A 17,842-nucleotide genomic window follows, 5' to 3' on the forward strand; every position below is an offset into this window, starting at 1 on the left:
AAGAATTGATAGCTTTCTGTCTTCACTGTTGAAGTCCTCTCTCTACAGAAAAGTAAGAAGGCTTCACGGACACATTCTTCCCACATCAGTCTGCCTCCTGTCTGCTCCTTAACTAAACAAGGGTCACATTCTGCACTCGGCCACCCTCCGGCTGCTGAGACATGTGGGCTTCTTCCCAAGTTGGTCGTCGGGTCCGGGGCCCGGGCACTGTCCCTGTCCTCTACATCGTGGGCCGGAGGTCACTGCTCATGCCAGCAGCTGTATCCACATTCAGAAGACCTACTTCCGGTTCATGCTGTCTTTATGATACATTATATTTTTACACGAATGTTGACAGTCTCCCGGTTTTCTCCTCGGTTTACACTGCTGAGACAGAACCCGGGTCCCCATCCCGTCCCAAGTCCGTGACACAATGTTTACTCTGATTCTATTCAAGCCTGTCTCCGCATGGAGGTTCGGTTGATAGAGGTACCGTCTTCTTCGTCCCCCTTTTGACTTTGACCTTGTTTTTCTCCGTGATACCTCCCATACAGTGAGCACCTGCTCTGAGGCAGGCACCACGCTAACCGAGCATGACACACTCACTTGGTCTAATGCTCGGTCTCAACCAACCTCCATCAGAGAGGGAGGCGGTCTGAGCCCAGACAGGGCCTACAGCTAAGCCTGGTCTGTCCAGCTCCGGAGGCAGAGCTCCAGCCAATGACCGGAACAGCTTTACTCTCCTGCTGCCCCACTTACGAGCACGGCAGAAGGAACAGAGTTATCGGGAGAGGGTCATGAAAGGTCCACACTCTAAGGGACCCCTGTGCCCCCAGACTAGTGCCATCTTCTTTATACAACCGGAAGGAGTGAGTGCCAAACCGGCTTGCTCAGGGCCAGCCAACTTATTAACTGAAGATGGAGAGATAAGGTGGAGATCTAACAACGTTGCCAGCTCGTGATGCCTCTGGGAGAAACTTTATGGGGAAGATGCTGGAAACCATGACTGAAATTTGGGACTGAGGTTTGTATACGGATTGGTTTTTCCATGCTTCTCCTCTTCCCACATGGTGGAAACACTGACAGCTGTACAAGCACCCCATAAAAATACAGGATTTCTGCATGGAAGGTAAGTAACATTGGAAGCTACTCTCTAACAGCCTTGTGGCTTTTCACATAATGTCTCCTGTAACTGTCCTTTACCTGCCCCACCTGTGACAACTGAGGTGACAGTAGCCTCATCTTTTTTATGTTAATTTTAATTTTTTAAAATTTACATCCAAATTAGTTAGCATATGGTGCAACAATGATTTCAGGAGTAGATTCCTTAATGCCCCTTACCCGTTTAGCCCATCCCCCCTCCCACAACCCTTCCAGCAACCCTGTTTGTTCTCCATATTTATGAGTCTCTTATGGTTTGTCCCCCTCCCTGTTTTTATATTATTTTTGTTTCCCTTCCCTTATGTTCATCTGTTTTGTCTCTTACAGTCCTCATATGAGTGAAGTCATAGGATTTTTGTCTTTCTCTGACTAATTTCACTTAGCATAATACCCTCCAGTTCCATCCACGTAGCTGCAAATGGCAAGATTTCATTCTTTTTGATTGCCGAGTAATACTCCATTGTGTGTGTGTGTATATATATATATATATATATATACACACACACACACACACACACACACACACACCACATCTTCTTTATCCATTGATCCATCGATGGACATTTGGGCTCTTTCCATACTTTGGCTATTGTTGATAGTGCTACTATAAACATGAGGGTACATGTGTCCCTTCGAAACAGCACACATGTATCCCTTGGATAAATGCCTAGTAGTGCAATTGCTGGGTCGTAGGGTAGTTCTATTTTTAGTTTTTTGAGGAACCTCTATACTGTTTTCCAGAGTGGCTGCACCAGCTTGCATTGCCACCAACAATGCAAAAGAGATCCTCTTTTGGCATCCTCGCCAACATTTTGTTGCCCGTTGGCCATTACGACAGGTGTCAGGTTGTATCTCATTGTGGTTTTGATTTGTGTTTCCCTGATGATGAGTGATGTGGAGCATTTTTTCATGTGTCGGTTGGCCATCTGGATGTCTTCCTTGGAGAAGTGTCTATTCATGTCTTTTGCCCATTTCTTCACTGGATTATTTGTTTTTTGGGTGTTGAGTTTGAGAAGTTCTTTCTAGATTTTGGATACTAACCCTTTATCTGATATGTCATTTGCAAATATCTTCTCCCATTCTATCGGTTGCCTTTCAGCTTTGCTGATTGTTTCCTTTACTGTGCAGAAGCTTTTCATTTTTATGAGGTTCCAGTAGTTCATTTTTGCTTTTGTTTCCTGTTTGCTTCCAGAGACGTGTTGAGTAAGAAGTTGCTGCGACCAAGGTCAAAGAGGTTTTTGCCTGCTTCCTCAGTAGCCTCATCTTTTTATTTAAATTTTTTTTTTATTTTTAGAGAGAGCGAGTGTGAGTGAAGGGAGGGAGAGAGAGAGAGAGAGAGAGAGGGAGAATCTTAAGCAGGCTCCATGATCAGCATGGAGCCCAACGTGGGGCTTGATGCCACAACCTGGGCATCAAGACCTGAGTTGAAATCAAGAGTCGGATGCTCAACCAACTGAGGCTCCCTGGTGCCCCAACAATAATCTCATCTTAACTTGAGATACAGACACTTCACAACACCTGGCCTCAATGCTGACGTCTGGGTTACCCCACAGCATAGGAAAAGCATGGCTGGAAGTCAAAGGTATGTGGTGTGACCAGAATAAGCCAGAACTTTTCTGTGTCTCCTCTCTGTCATCCCCTGATGGGGGCACCTGGGTCCCCTCTTCCATAATGTTGGCACCCTACAGCAGAAGCTGCTTGCAGTGAATGAAGTTCTCTCCATGTTTAGAGGGGAAACATATCATGTTCAAAAGTAAGTTGAGTCCCCTTCCCAATCTTGGACCCAAGATTGAATCCAACCTCTTCACCCCCTTCAGCTGATCTCAGGCTAATTCCTCAAGCTCAAGTCCTAACTATCTTTGCTCCTGGACCCTTTGCTGATAACCCAGTCCACAGCGATGTGCCCCCCACCTCCAAATCTCTCTGAACTGCTCTGGTATTGAGCCTGAGCTAACTGGAAAGTTTTTTGTTTATATTTTTGTTTTGTCTTTTTTCTTTTCTTTTTCCTTCCCTTCCCTTTCTTTTCTTTTCTCTTCTTTCTCTTCTTTTCCCTCCTTCCCTTCCCTTTTCTTTCTTTTCTTTTCTTTTCTTTTCTTGCCTTCCCTTTTCTTTTCTTTTTTCTTTTCTTTTCTTTTCTTTTCTTTTCATTTCCTTTCTTTTCAGTAGCTCGCATCACGACACCTGAATTTGGAGGCCCTTGAGGACCAAAGCCTGGTTCATCTAATACCCAGTATGCCTTATATCTAGCACAGCTGAGAAAGGTCCTTGGGGATGATCCATCCATGACAACATTGCCATCTGTGCCGTGGTTCCTGTTTCCTGAAAGAGGGAGCCAGTGGCACAGGTTTATAAAGAGTCTGTCTCTCACTAGAACATTGGCACTTGTGGGGCAAAGAAAGCTTTTTATAGATTAAGTGGTGCTGCTTGGGACTTGCGAATGGGGGGCTGGGCCCAGTGAGGGGAAGGAAATGCTTTTTCTCTGCTTCACCTCTGTGCCATGAAGTTGTTCTGGCCACTCTTGCCCATGGGGAGGGGGAGGGCATTGACTGCCCGGACAGAAGCTTCTCCAATGGCCTCTGATAGGAAATGCAGGCTAAGGGGGTCCCGCAGCAAAGGACTCAGCCTTCCTCGGCCGACTGCCCCCAGGGCAAGTGCAGCCTGTTGCTCAGGCTTGTCCGGTGGGGCTTTGGCTTCTTTAATAAACTGTGTAAATCTCACCCCCACTGACATTTGTTGAGAAGACATTTCACGAAAAGTCCCAGTTGAGAAGGAACGCTGGCTGGGCTCAAGCCACTTCTGAAAACAGGCAGCTGCACAAAACCCCTGGGCGCTTCTGTCCTGTGAACTAAAAGGATGTCACAGGCTGGGCTGGGGACATGAGGTGCTGGGAGAACCACGGGGGACAGTTCACAAGGTGGCCTCTGACACTGAAGCATGTTTAAGATGGGGATCCTGTTTGGGAGTAAAGGAATCTGGAATGTTCCCCTTAACAGCTAGATTAAACTATGTTGGCTTGTTGGTGTGCAATGAGCCCAGCATGATGTTAGGTGACACTTGAAACCAAAAAAAATACCGATCACTGCCAGAATAAGTATTTAAGAGGCAGGGTTCCTCCGGGCATGCTTAGGGGAGAGACAGATATGACCGAACATGGTCAAAAAGGCCAGTGGAATTTGTGTGACGTCTACAAGGATTGCGTACTAAGTACAGGTGCATGTGTGTGTGTGTCTGTGGTGTGTATCTGGGGGTGCATCCTAGGACCAGGGCATGGCCTGAGATACACAAGAGGAAATATGCACCATGTTTGGGGGTGTTACACTGTAAGAAGGTATAGCCAGCCAGAGACAAAGGGTGACTAGTAGCAGATAGGCAGAGTTTGTTATGTTGTGGGGCCTTGAATGACAAGCGAGGTAGTTTGGTTTTTCTCCCATGACCAAGGAAGAACTGTGGGGGGCTGGGGCACATGGAACGGAACAGCAGGATAAGGGTTTTGGAGAAAATCTGAAGGCAGAGTGCAGAGGGCTGCCGTCATGATTCGGGCAGGATGCTAGCCAGCAATGCTGTCCCCGAGACTGCTCAGCAGAGGACAGAGACAGCAGGCATCTGGGAGGAAGATTCAGTCTCCAACTAGCCCTTCCTGGAGAATGTGCTTGTTTCCCTTTCCAGCCGACTCCACACACACTGAAGAATTTGAGAAGAGTTTGGAAAAAGCATTGCTTTAGTCTTATTGTTCTTCTGTCCACATCCTCATAGCTTCCCTACTGTTCACCACATGGAGCTCAAACTCCTTAGCTTGCCTTCAAGGCATTTACCAGTGATTTTCATACTTTTTAAAAGCAGCATGACTTTTCTTCAAAGGTGACCTTAAAAACCAAGAGGTAAATGTCAAAAGCAGAGCATCTCTGCCCAAACCTGCCCACAGGCCTAGCACATTCTCCCTCTCCAGGCAGTCGACCCCCATATGTTCTAGTCTCCAGTCCTTCAGCCACCACCCTGTCCCTATTCCCCCAACCATGGAGTCTCTGAGACCCCTCCCCCCAAAAACCCCAGGGCTTTGAACCCAGGTGGAACCCGTTTTCCTACCAGGTCAGTTTCAATCTGCCTTTTCTCCCACTGATCTTCGTGCCCATCAGAGAGCTCCATCTTCTGCCCTAAACACACATTGGACCTTGGTATTCCACTGCTGCTGCTTGCCCTTACCCTGAAATGATGACCCCCACAGCATCTCGCATGCTTCCAAACCTCACCATGTCCCACTCGTGCCTATCTTCTGCCATCATTGTCATCATCACCATCGTCATTACCACCATGAGCATCACCACCATCATCACCACCATCATCAAACAAAAGCTTTATTGAACACTCACAATACCCATTTAATGCAGATTTTTCTCATTTCACGTTCAGGTACATCCAGCTAGGAATTATTATTTCCCTCACTTTACAGACAGACAGGAACTAAAGTATAGAGTGGTTGAGTCACATTCTCAAGATTATCCAGCTAGGGAGCAGCTGAGCCACGAATCAGACCCAGGCAATCCAACACAAGAGCTCTCAATCCCAATAAGCGCTCTACAGAGCCTCCACAAACACATATATGTAGGCTGGTTGATGGATGAATCAGGTTGATGAGTGAGAGAATACAAGTAACAAAAGAAAAACTTCATTAAAACATTCAGCAAATATGCATTATTCCTACCGTGTGCCAAGCACTGTGCCAGACTCCAGGCAGATGGTGGGAGAAGGTGGACGCTATCTCTGCTCCCCTTGGAACTCAAAGTCTGGGGAAAGGAGTCACAGGTGACCATGGGTTTTCTAGTGTGAGTGATTCAGAGATGAAATGACAGTGCCACTGGGAGAGAATTCAGGAGGAGGAGTGAACTTATAGGCAAGAAGATGATTTTGGCAGGCGGTCTGCTGAGCTTTAGGTACCAAGGTAAAACAAATTAACAAATGAAATTGTTCAGCAGGTGATGGAGATACTGGCTGGGAGCTCAGAGAGAGACAGTGGTGGGAGATGTGGACCTGGGAATGACATAAATAATGCTGACGCCTAAAGATAGGAGCCTATACCAAGATTAATTTGGAAAAAAATTAAGTCGAGAGCCAGAAGGCAAGCCTTGGAGAAAGTTCCAGAGAGGATGGACATCTCCTGAGAGAAGAAATGATCACAAGGTATCAAAGAGGCCAAGAACTGAGGTGTGAAGGAGAGGACAAGGTGGTCAGCAGTGTCAAAGATCTCAGGTCAAGCAACCAAAAAGAACACGAGTTCTTTCCATTTCACCTTGAAGAAATTTTTGCTAAACTCTAAGAGCACGGTTTTAACAGAGGTGTGAGGGTTAATGATAGGTTATAGGGGACTCGTGTGTGTGTGTGTGTGGGGGGGGGATGCATGATGAGAGAAAGGCAATAGCCGTTTTCTAAAGTCACATCACATTGAGACACTGGCATGAAAAGAGAGTAGTAATGGCCAGTTACAGGAAGAAAATAGCGGACAAAATCAGTTTTACTAATGATGTGACCTGACCCATATATAAATACGTTTAAATAGGACAGTCACTAGATTTAAAATAGAACTCTTTAAAGCCATGCCAACTAAAATGGAACCCCCAGAGTTGACCTACACAAATCCCAGGAGTTCCTACTTCAATGAATGGTGGTCTCTGCTCTCTGTTTTCTGTTTGGGATCATAACTTAGCTTGGTCGCTTTCTTCCTTTTATAACTAAAATTTTTAAAATAAAAGAAACAATCTGGTTAATCCCCCAAATGTATTTTTCCTTAGGGAAACATTTACATTCTTATGACCCCAAATGCTAAGCCAATAAAAGCAGGAGCAGAAACCATTATTCATTGTTATCGGCAAAAAAAGCAGAAGGGAATGAAAGGCTCAAAGAATTTTGGTGTTTTGGGGGGAGAAAAATGACTTTTTTGTCTTTGTATTTTTATCTCGTCTGCCACCATAATTTAGATAGACAGAAAACAGGCCTGGCAATTGGCCGCACACATAAGGCCAAATAGCGCATTTCCCAGAAGATTTAGAAAAAGACCACTGGGGCTTCTTTATAAAAATGTGACAGACTTAGACGTGGGGCCATGGGAGATCATGAGAGAGAACTCTCTCTTGTTGAAAGAAATTGCTAAATTCAACACCAGAGTGCACTGACTTGGGAACCATGAAGATACAATCTTTCTAGACTACTCATTACACGCTGACCTCTGTTCCAACTCAGGCCCAGACAGTAAAGCAGTGGGCAAATCAGAAATAATGAAATAGCAACAGCCTTGAGGAGAGGCTGGGGCAACCGAGGTCATCTGGGCTGGAAAAAGAGGAAATGGGAGAAAAAGATATGGATCACATGAGTAGCTGTTAGCTCTTTCTGTTAAGAACCAAACAAGAAGAAATGGTTTTAAACTCCCACAAGAAGTCTTTAGCTTGAGATTAGGAAAGACTTTCTGACCATCTGGTTTGTAAACACTGTATTGCTAAGGGTCATTGACATTACTCAGCTTCAAATCCCATATCTTCCTACGTGATCTTGAGCAAGTTATTTAACCTCTCTGTGCCTGGATTTCCTCCAAAGTGGGAATTCAGTAGTAACTGCGTTGGAAGGATTTCACGAGTTGATCCACGTACAGCGCTTAGCAGAGGAGCACACATGACATCACCAATACTTGATGAGTCACCGTTGTCATCATCTGCTATACCCAAGCAAGCATCGCCTCAGCCCACAATATCAGATACGAAGGAAATGTATTACAATTTTTCTAAAACTAACTCAGTGTCTATTTTAAGCCCCCATTTGGAGGAAACATCTCTGGCAATTCGGGGCCACTTCCTTTCCTTGTGCACGGGGAGGGATGACTTCTGTGTGGTCAAGGTGTTGGGGGTGGGGGGACTGGTGCAAGTCTTGTCCTGGGGTTGTCGTTAGTCCACACCAGCATCCTCACAGATCCACACAGGCACCTAGCATCCTTGAGGCCTCCTTAGGCCCAACTCTCTTTCAGCCATTTCCATGGTCTGCTTGGGAACAGATGGCCATGGGATCCGGAAAGCTCCTCATAGGACTCCAGACCTGAGTCTGGATCTCCTATTTGGAGATCTAGTCACTTCCCCAGAGCTGGGTGTAGGAGCGGTGAAACCCATGATCCCTCTGCCAACTGATTTCTCCAGGACCTTTTATTCCCTTCCTTAGGTCTTGACCAGAGAGGGCAGGGGCTGGGACCTACTTGGTTTGAGACCCCAAACTCTACATACACAGCTTACTTGTGCTCTGAATCACTCTTCCCTGTGAATTATAAGGATAAGTGATGGACTGAAGCTTTGGTTAGCTCGCGGCATTATCCCACTGTAGTCTGAAGATATTAATCTTTCTTTTTTTTTTTAATTTTTTTTAATGTTATTATTTATTTTTGAGAGACAGAGAGTGAGCCATGGAGGCACACACGTTTCTAGACTGCATTTTAACCTACCATTTTCTACAGACTATTTTATTATTGTTTTCTTTTATTTATTTATTATGGTTTCTAACCAAACAGTAATAATACTCAAACCAGAAAATTTGGAAAATCCAAGAGAACATTTAAAAAAGCCAGTCATGTTGGGGAGCCTGGGTGGCTCAGTCGGTTGAGCATCTGACTTCAGCTCAGGTCATGATCTCACAGTCTGTGAGTTCAAACCCCACGTCAGGCTCTGTGCTGACAGCTCAGAACCTGGAGCCTGCTTCTGATTCTGTGTCTCCCTCTCTCTCTGCCCCTCCCCCTCGTGTGTGTGTGTGTGTGTGTGCGCGCGCGCGCGCGCGTGTGTGTTCTCTCCCTTTCTCTCTCTCTCTCTCTCTCTCTCTCTCTCTCTCTCTCTCTCAGTAAAAATAAATAAACATGGGGTGCCTGGGTGGCTCAGTCCGTTGAGCGTCCAACTTTGGCTCAGGTCACGATCTCATGGTTCATGAGTTTGAGCCCTGCACTGGGCTCCGTGCTGACAGCTCAGAGCCTGGAGCCTGCTTCAGATTCTGTGTCTCCCTCTCTCTCTGCCCCTCCCCCACTTGTGTGCGCTCTCTCTCTCTGTCTCTCTCTCAAAAATAAATAAATAAACACGGGTGCCTGGGTGGCTCCATCAGTTGAGTGTCAGATTCCGGCTCTGGTCATATCATGATTTGTGAGTTCAAGCCCTGCATTGGGCTCTGTGCTGATAGATCAGAGCCTGGAGCCAGCTTCGAATTCTGTGTGTCTCTCTCTCTACCCCTGCCCCCCCGCTTGTGTTCTGTCCCTCTCTCTCAAAAATAAATAAATATTAAAATTTTTTTAAAAAGTAAACACTAAAAATTATATATCAAAAAGTAATATGAATAATAACACAATAACAACTATTTGAACAGTGCTAGTGATGTGCCAGGCACTGCTCTAAACATTTTGTCCATATTCACTCACTTAACTTCATAGTAATATCATGAGATACACACTCTCATGATCTTCATTTTGCAGATGAGAAAACCAGGGCATAGAGAATAAATAACTTGCCCAAGATCACCCAGCTGGTAAGTGAGAGGGTTGGGATTCGAACCAGACTGACTTCAGAATGCATGCACTAACCATTACACGACACTGATGAATGGATAGGAGATGGATGGATGGAGGACGGTGGATGGATAGACAGTGGACAGTAGATGAACGATGGTGGATGGATGGACAGATGATAAAGGATGGAGAGATAGTGGGTGGTAGGTGGAGGGAGGGAGGGAGGCAAGGATAGATGACGGATGGATGAATGGGTGGTAGTCGGATGAAGGCACTACGCCAACAATGGCTCAGATACCTCTCTTAGGTACATGTGACATCAATATTTAAAATTCATGCTCTGAACACAAATTGTGGTTTTTAACATTCTTCTGTTTCAAAATGAAGTGGAGGAGGGTCCATTAGGAGGATTACAGGCTCTGAGCTGTGTAAGAACTCAGCCTCTAGTGTATTACACCTTCCTTGGAAAAGAAACACCTCCGCCACTTCTCGTGTAAGCCTCCGTGGAATGGAAGCAAAGAAATTACACTTTTCCAAGAGGAATTAATCCCAGAAGAGTTCCTTCAGAATCTTGGATATGAAATGTTCCTTTAGAGCCAAGACTAACACATATCTTACATAAAAGTGAAAAGAATATTTCCAGTTACCCCCCAAACCATAGATTTCTGTCTCTAGTCAACAAGCGCTTATCTTAAACCTCCAAAGAATTAGATGAGCTCTCCTTAAATTTTATTCTCTAACGAAGAGACCAGTTTGAGGTTCGCCAGCTCTGTGGCTTTGGCATAGCAGTCACCAAACCTCAGTGACAGGCCTGCTTTCCATCCTCATGATGATAATCTTCTCATTACCAAAATTTTTCTCTAATAAAAGCGGTTTGTGTGCCTTACTCTTAGCAGACTCCTAGAGCCTGATTAGATAAGAAAAGAAGGAAAACACTGTGGCTCTAGGGAACTGAGTGGGACTGAGTGCTTACTCTGCCCCAGAATAGCTCACATGCCCCAAGAAACCATGAGCTTTGAAAAACTTAACTTTGGTAGATTTTCAAAGGTGTATACGTTTGCCCTTTTCTGATTTGTGTTTCAGAGATAATAATTGAGTTTTATTTCCTTTTTTACCTGTTCGATGGATAGGTCTAATTAATGTCATTAGCGTTTTCCATTGGTCTGGAATTTGACTGTGCCTCAGTGAATTTAATTCTCCATTTCAGTTAGGTCATGTTCTACTGAATTCTGCAAGGTGAACAGTAGTGGGCGGAAGGCTGGTACATGACGTGGGCTCAGTTACTTAGAGCCACAAAATGCTATACAAGTCACTGGACATTTCTCAGCTCCAGCTGTCTGACTGGCAACATGGAGATAATGTTGTTCACTCCACCATGTAGGTATTATAAAGGATGTATCATCGTCAAAGCTGGTGGCAAAGTGTACCAATTAATACAGTTAAGTAACAAATAAGAGGCATTCTGTTAAGCAGAAGAAATCATGATGAAGTAACATTTCATCATTATATTAACATGGCTTTGAATCTACAGGGTAGGTTATAACCAAGCTTCATATACCAAAGACAAATCCCTCTGAAAATATCAGTGAGGCAAACAACAAAATAACTTACCATCATATGCAAGTAATACTAAAAATGAGTTTCTATTACTGGTAATGGCCTACATGACCTACATTTAGGTACAACATCATGCCAAAAAACCTTTCCTTTACTCTTAGAGTGGGTAGGAGGGAGTAGGTTGGGCATCCTGGTCTCATCACGTAGAGGGGGCATAGATAGTCAGGGGGCCATCAGTGGCCTTTTCTCAATTTTAGTTCTTTAAAAAAGATGGGGGGGGGGGTATTTATGACGGTGAACTAGCTGGAATTTATGGTAGTTGTGGTTTCCAAGAGAGTTTAGAGTATCAAAGAATCCATAAGCTTTAATTCCACCCATCCCCTTCCTCCCTGCAAATAACATTCTCCCCAGAGATGGCCGCATAAACTGCCAGGAGCAAGTATGTTCTAGAGCCATCAGATTTTCTTCCCTGGTACTGTGTCAGAGTCTGCAGCCTGGTCCTCTAAAGGTTATTCCCAGTGTCCTAAGCGCTATTTAGGGCCTCAAATACCAGCCAGATGAGCCCTGACCTCAGAAACCTCTGGGACTCTAAAGATGCTTTGTCCACGTCCAAATGACCAAAGGAGACACCCCATCCCTCCTTCACAGCCTCTTGTCACTTAAGTAGTATCTATTAATAGCTCTTCCCAGTGAGCTTTGAATGGGCCCAGCGCGTGAATTTCCAGCGTCCCTTGCTCCAGCTAAGACAGCGAAGGATTTAGGAATCATAACACGTGAGGGAAGGCTGAAGGAGCAAGAAATAAAGTCTTAAAGTGCTGATTTTAGACACTTAAGGGCCTTTTTATAAAAAAGGAATTATCTTTATTTGGCATGACATCAGCGAACAGAATGGGGACCAATGAGTAGAAGTCCTGTGGAGGCACATTGTTGGCTCAGTATTAAGAAAAACAACCTTTAGCATCAGAATGGACTGCCTCATGAGGTAGAGTTCCTTAGCACTAAACGTGTGCACGCAGAGGTACTCTGACCACCTATTAAGAGGAGTATCTCGTACTGAAGAGAAATTTGGTCTAAAAGCTGGACTCCAAGAGTATGAGGCCCTTTCCAATGGAGATACCAGGATTCCAAGTTCATTAGCGAGTTTTCTCGGACCTGGAAGTTCCCCCATCGTTTCTTAGGCCAGACCTCCCCTTTCGATCTTTGCAGAAAGCCTGAAATAAGAACAGTTCACATTCTCTGGATGTCATTCTCCCCACCCAGCTGAAAAGGTGACTATGACAGACACCCACCTGTGAGATGGGTTTTTTATTACTGTCCCTCGGGGCAGATGCAGGAGGCCGGTCAATGAGGTTAGCATTTCCTCATTTTCTCAGAAGCCCACTGCTCTTGTATAACCTTCTTTCTTCCTGTAGAACGAAGGAATTTGTCGAGTTCATCACATCTTTCTCAGGAGCATACAGACTAAAACAGGGCCTGGGCCGCAGTAGGTACTCCATAAACCTTTGTTCAAAGAATGGATAAACACATTTTAAAAGCAGGAGAAAACAGTGTACCATGCTTGACCCAACAATTAAATATCTTAGCCATTCCCGACCCACCTGTAAGATAGGGACAGATATACTAATGGTGCCTTGCTTTTGGGTTGCCTTTAGGATTAGAGGGTATGCAATGAAGGTAATGTGCTTAGCAGGGCGTCTGACACATAATCAAGGTTTAAGCAATGCTGGCTCCCCTCAGCACTGTTATTCTGTTATTATTACTTTTATTTTCAATAATAACCATCTGGGACGGGATAGAGAAGACAGATATTTAACATTAGAACAGAATTTCTTTCCTGTTACCTCTTACATCACATCATATCACTCCATCTGGAGCTAGCAAACTATTTCATGACTTTGAGGAGGAAAATCCAGGACTTCAGCTAGCAAAAGGAAGCCTTTCCTTGCTTCAGAGTCAGATTCCTCAGAGCACCTGGGACCAACGCTCACTGGTAATTCTAGAGCCGGCTGTGACATTGTCCACATGGATTTACACATGGAAATGAGCCTTGGGCTTCAAAGGGGGCCAGGGGACGTCTAAGAAGACTGTATATGGTGAGTACTTGCTGGAAAGCATCATAAAAGAAGGGGTCTGTGACTTAAATTTCCAAAAGTACTTATCGACAGTTGAGACAATCTGGGAAAACCAAAACACGTATTTTTAAAATCTTGCCAATTCTAGCTATGGGCTCTGCCAGTCCCTCTGGATGGGGCGGGACCACTGTGTCTCCCTTTTATGGGTGATATGCCTGTTGGACCCGAATGAGGAGGAAAATGGAAAAACGAGGAAGGCACGACATCTTCCCCAGTGAGCAGTCTGCACACACATTTAGAATCGGCAGTAACATCTTTCCTTTGTGCTAACACTCCAGCAAATGACCTTTTCTTTATAAGCCGTGAAACTCCTGAAGTGTTCTGCTGATTAAAGACTTAGTATAGAGGCAAATGATTTATTATCATTTTTTTTTAAAAATTACAAAGGCCCAAAGAGATTCTATTATTTGTCAGTAGCCACAAATTATTCATTTGCTAAGTGGCTTGAGAGGCCTATAATCCAGGCCCCTAATTAACCATGAAACCATATGCCCTGGCAATAAAACTTCAAAAATTATCTAGTTACACCAATGACTATAAGCACTATACAAGTACTTGATAAAAGCTCCAGGACAGCCTGGATGTGACTTATTAGCAAATTATAAACCAAGCCCTTTCTAAACAGGCGGGTAACAACAGGCCTTTCAAACACCTTTTCAACATAACTTATTCTACCGGGTCCTGCTATCGCATAACCACAAGCACAAATGCAGTCCGCACTCCCTTCTTTACGGATTCAAGACGGCGTGTAGATAGCAATTCTCAACAAAGGGTTCTAGGAAGGTCAGCTGTGCTCCTCTCATTCATCAAAAGAAACTGAACCGTGAATACAAGTAATGTACTTAGTTTTAGACTACTTACGTGATTAAAACCATATCCCAGAAGAGAACTTGTAGATTTATCTTCTATTAAGTGTAGGTGGTCATGACATTATTGTCCTAAAAACAGAAGTTGTCTTTTTTTTTTTCTAGTTGATCTTCCCAAGTGCTTCTCAAAAGTAACTGCTTCAATGTTCCCCAACTGATGTGAATTTAATCTAAATTCTATGATGAAGAGGTTGATTGTCATTTGCAATAAACCTTTGCCTCTTTATTTGCCCAACATGATGGCCATCTGACATCCTGGTTTCCTTCTTCTAGACCTTGGCCAGGACCCCAGCCATTGTTAAAACAGCACAGCATATTCATACCTAATTTCAGTGGCTGGTTGTCATCAGATAGTCATGTAGTCCATTATCCCACAAAAAAAAAAATTCTGGTGGCTATACTGTTAAGCAATTATTAATTAAATGGAGTGTGATGGGATGCTTACAGTGACCCCAAGATTAAACTCTCATTTGGACCTTGTTTGATGACTAACAACCACTATCACCAATTTGGAGATACTACAACAAAACTCTGCTGCTGACAAAAATATTAACCATGAATGATGAAAATTTTCAGCTGGGACCAGAACATCTGGAGTCCATTAAAACTGGAAGATTTTCCCTCTGAGTCCTGATTGCCAAAGTTAGAACCAACCACCCAGAAACCGTGGCCCTCATGCAAACTCAGTGTTTATGTTTCATTAAAAATGATTTCAAGGATTTACATCTTGCTTTACATGGCCCAGTTCCCACAATTACAGCCTCTAATCTCACTGGACATATCCTTGTGCACAGCAACGTTCCTCCTCTCTCGGGCTTGGAAAGAGGAGCTTCCTGGGGAATAATTCCAGATTCCTTTTTTTTTATATCTAGAGGCCAGTCAAGAGTCTGAGGAGCACAGCATCCTGAGATAAAGGAGGAGAAGAAAACTAGGATTCAAGACCCCACAAATCAATACTAAAATGTAAAAAGACACTACGCTAGGATTTGCTCCCAAATATATAATAAGTCTATAAGAAGCAAGAAAAATGACTAATGGTAGTTATATAATTTCAGCTATGTATTAGTGGTTCTATTGTTCTCGTAACAAATCTCCACAGATTTAGTGGCTTTAACACAACACAAGTTCATCACCTTGCAGTCTGAAAGTTAGATGCCCGACACAGGGCTCACCAGGCTAAAATCAAGGTGTGTGCAGGGCTTCCTTCCTTTGTGAAGATTCTGGGAGAAAAATCTACGTCTTTGCCTTTCCCAGTTTCTAGAGGCTGCTCACACTGCTTGGCTTGTGGCCCCTTCTTTTATCTTAGAAGTCAGCAAGGTCACACCTTTCTGACTGCTCCACAGGTACATCTCCTTGATTAATTTGGGCCTAGCCAAATAATCTAGAAAAATCTCCCCAAATCAAGATCCTCAACTCGATCACTTATGCAAAATCCCTTTTGCCATAGAAGGTAACATATTCTGGGCTCCGGGGATCAGGATGTGGACATCTTTGGGGTGGGGCATTATTCTACCTATCATAAGCTACTTCTAGACTCAAGATAGTAAAGAAGTTTGAAATCCAAATTTCACCCATCTTCTCCCTCCTCATCATTCCTTTCAGAATTGAATTTTAGCCTGTTGCTTTTACCCTAGGAAACAGGAAAGAAGTTTTCACTGCAAAATGCCTTAAACAGAGCAAACCCAAGTTTGAATAGTCCACAATTAACTTCTTAGCTGAAAGTTGTCCAAAATTTTCAGAGAGACAATTTGTTTATTTTCATTTTTTTAGAGTTTATTTATTTGGAGAGAGGTGGGGAGGAGGGGAGGGGCAGAGAGGGGGAGAGAGAACCCCAAGCAGGCTCCACAGCTGTCAGCACAGAGCCCGACACGGGGCTCCCCATCTCATGAACTGTGAGATCATGACCTGAGCTGGCACCAAGTGTGGGAAGCTTACCGACTGAGCCGCCCAGGCGCCCCCTGGACACCTTAGTTGTTAAAGGGACAGTGCAGCTATTAAAAAAGCAACAAAGCAAAGCAAAACAAAACAAAACAAAGCCACAAATATGATTTTCCCTATGTTTTCTGCTGCGAAGAGTGTTACCAAATATAATCTTCACTTATTCGTTCAACAAATACTTGCTGTTTACCAAGGCCTAGGTTCAATGCTATTTTGTGGATTTTCCTTACAGCAGCTTCCTATCTCTGAGGGTCTAGCTGATAGTCTCCCACTCTTATGACTTTAAATATTGACTTTAGTCAAGGGGTATCTGGGTATTTAAAAAAAAAAAAGACAGAAAAAATATGTTCTAGTCTGTCCTAAAGACAGCTGAGTTGAAGAAAAAAATAGGAGGATGTTCTCTTCTGAAGACAGCCGAACAGCTGTTCCAGCAAATATTAGGTATTCTTGCCATGAAAAATAATGCATGAAGGGTAAGTGAGCCATGGAAGCACACGCGTTTCTAGACTGCATCTTAACCTACCATTTCCTACAGACTATTTTGTTATTGTTTTATTTATTTATTTATTTATTTATTTATTTATTTATTTATTTATTATGGTTTCTAACCAAACAGTAATAATATTCAAACCAGGAAATTTGGAAAACCCAAAAGAACATTTAAAAAAGCCAGTCATGTTGGGGCGCGTGGGTGGCTCAGTCGGTTGAGCGTCCGACTTCAGCTCAGGTCATGATCTCACGGTCCGTGAGTTCAAGCCCTGCGTCAGGCTCTGTGCTGACAGCTCAGAGCCTGGAACCTGCTTCGGATTCTTTGTCTCCCTCTCTCTCTGCCCCTCCCTTGCTCGTGCTCTGTCTCTCTCTGTCTCAAAAATAAATAAAAACATTCAAAAAAATTAAAAAAAAAAGCCAGCCATGTTATACGTCAGTTATATTTCAATAAAGCTGGGGGGTGGGAGGCAGTCGTAAGGCAACCATAAGGTAACAACTGACAACATAATATGTTTGAAACTAAACTCTCAATATTTTTCCCTATGCAGATGAAAAATACATGTATTATAACCCAAAACTGATGTATATTCGCCCTTCTACAGTATTTCCTGTGCTGGTTAACAGGCACCGAAACAGAAATGGAATGGCTGCGTCCTTTCATATAGCTTTCTCCAAAGGTCACCTTCGGTATTGGATACCTAGTCTGTCTCCAAAATTCATTGTCACACATAACGCTTTAATGAATTTCCACATGAAATTCTTTGCAGACATCTCTTAATTCCTCTGGGTAAAGTCCTAGAAATTGAAATGCTGTATGAAGGAATGTACAGTTTTTAAAGTTTTTGGTAATATAGCAACAAATGGCCTTAAAAAAAATAAAGCTATGCTGATCAACACCTCTGCACTGTGTAAAATTGCCAGGGAAACTTACCTGTCACCCTGGTTAAGAATGAGGCTTTTTTTTTTTTTTTTTTTTCTGACAGTGTCAGAAATTTAGCATTGGAAAGGATTATTGAGGAAGGTCATCCAGTCTTTAACCTTAGTGGTATATAATACACTAGCTTCATCTGGTGAGATTCTAGAAACTGCCAGTCTCAAGCCCGACTCTTGGAGACTCTCATTTTATTAGTCTTGGGTGGAGCCTGGGCATGGAATCATCTTAAAGCTCGTCAAGTGGCTCTAATGTCAGGCAAGGCTGAGAGCCACTG

At 43.7% G+C, this 17,842-nt stretch overlaps 1 long non-coding RNA gene across 1 annotated transcript in view; it reads right to left on the reverse strand.

The window, feature by feature from the left end:
* LOC123590615 overlaps nucleotides 1-17,842 on the reverse strand; it is a 37,239-nt gene that overhangs the window by 5,097 nt on the left and 14,300 nt on the right. Inside the window, exon 3 of the long non-coding RNA XR_006708874.1 lies at nucleotides 12,499-12,709. This is a non-coding gene — a long non-coding RNA (uncharacterized LOC123590615). The remainder of the gene's footprint in view (nucleotides 1-12,498; nucleotides 12,710-17,842) is intronic.

The sequence above is a fragment of the Leopardus geoffroyi genome, chromosome B4 (genome assembly GCF_018350155.1).
Source record: "Leopardus geoffroyi isolate Oge1 chromosome B4, O.geoffroyi_Oge1_pat1.0, whole genome shotgun sequence".
Classification (NCBI taxonomy): Eukaryota; Metazoa; Chordata; class Mammalia; order Carnivora; family Felidae; genus Leopardus; species Leopardus geoffroyi.